Source organism: Penaeus monodon, chromosome 34, assembly GCF_015228065.2.
Source record: "Penaeus monodon isolate SGIC_2016 chromosome 34, NSTDA_Pmon_1, whole genome shotgun sequence".
Lineage (NCBI taxonomy): Eukaryota > Metazoa > Arthropoda > Malacostraca > Decapoda > Penaeidae > Penaeus > Penaeus monodon.
The window spans coordinates 19,854,705-19,855,134 of record NC_051419.1 but is presented as its reverse complement, the minus strand read 5'-3'; positions in this window follow the sequence as shown (position 1 = coordinate 19,855,134).

Genomic DNA, 430 nt, shown 5'->3' with positions numbered 1-430 from the left:
GTTGTGTTTCCCTGTGTTGTGCTGAGTGTTGTGCGTGTGTTACCGCCCTCGTGGACTTGGACTTGCACGGACAGCGGAAGAGTTCAAGTCGTCGACGCCCATCCACGTGTTCTTGTGTACCCGCGTTGTGCTGGCAGTGAAGTGAAGAAAATCTTTGCAGCTCTGAGTGAACTCTGGAAGAACATTGGACCAATTTCGTTTGTCGATAGAAGAGAACAGAATTGACCACCGAGTGAACATTTGAAATTAGTTCTAATCAGAACCTTGGACAAGCGTTTGTGCCTATTTGTAGGCTCTTAGCCGCCCGCACGCCCTTCGCTCGTGCCTATACGTGGGCGCCGTGACGAAGCGCAGCCAAGGTGCGTTACAAAGCGGACTCGGACGGTCGCTTCCTCCCGCGTGACCCTCCTATATGCAAACAAAAGCGCGT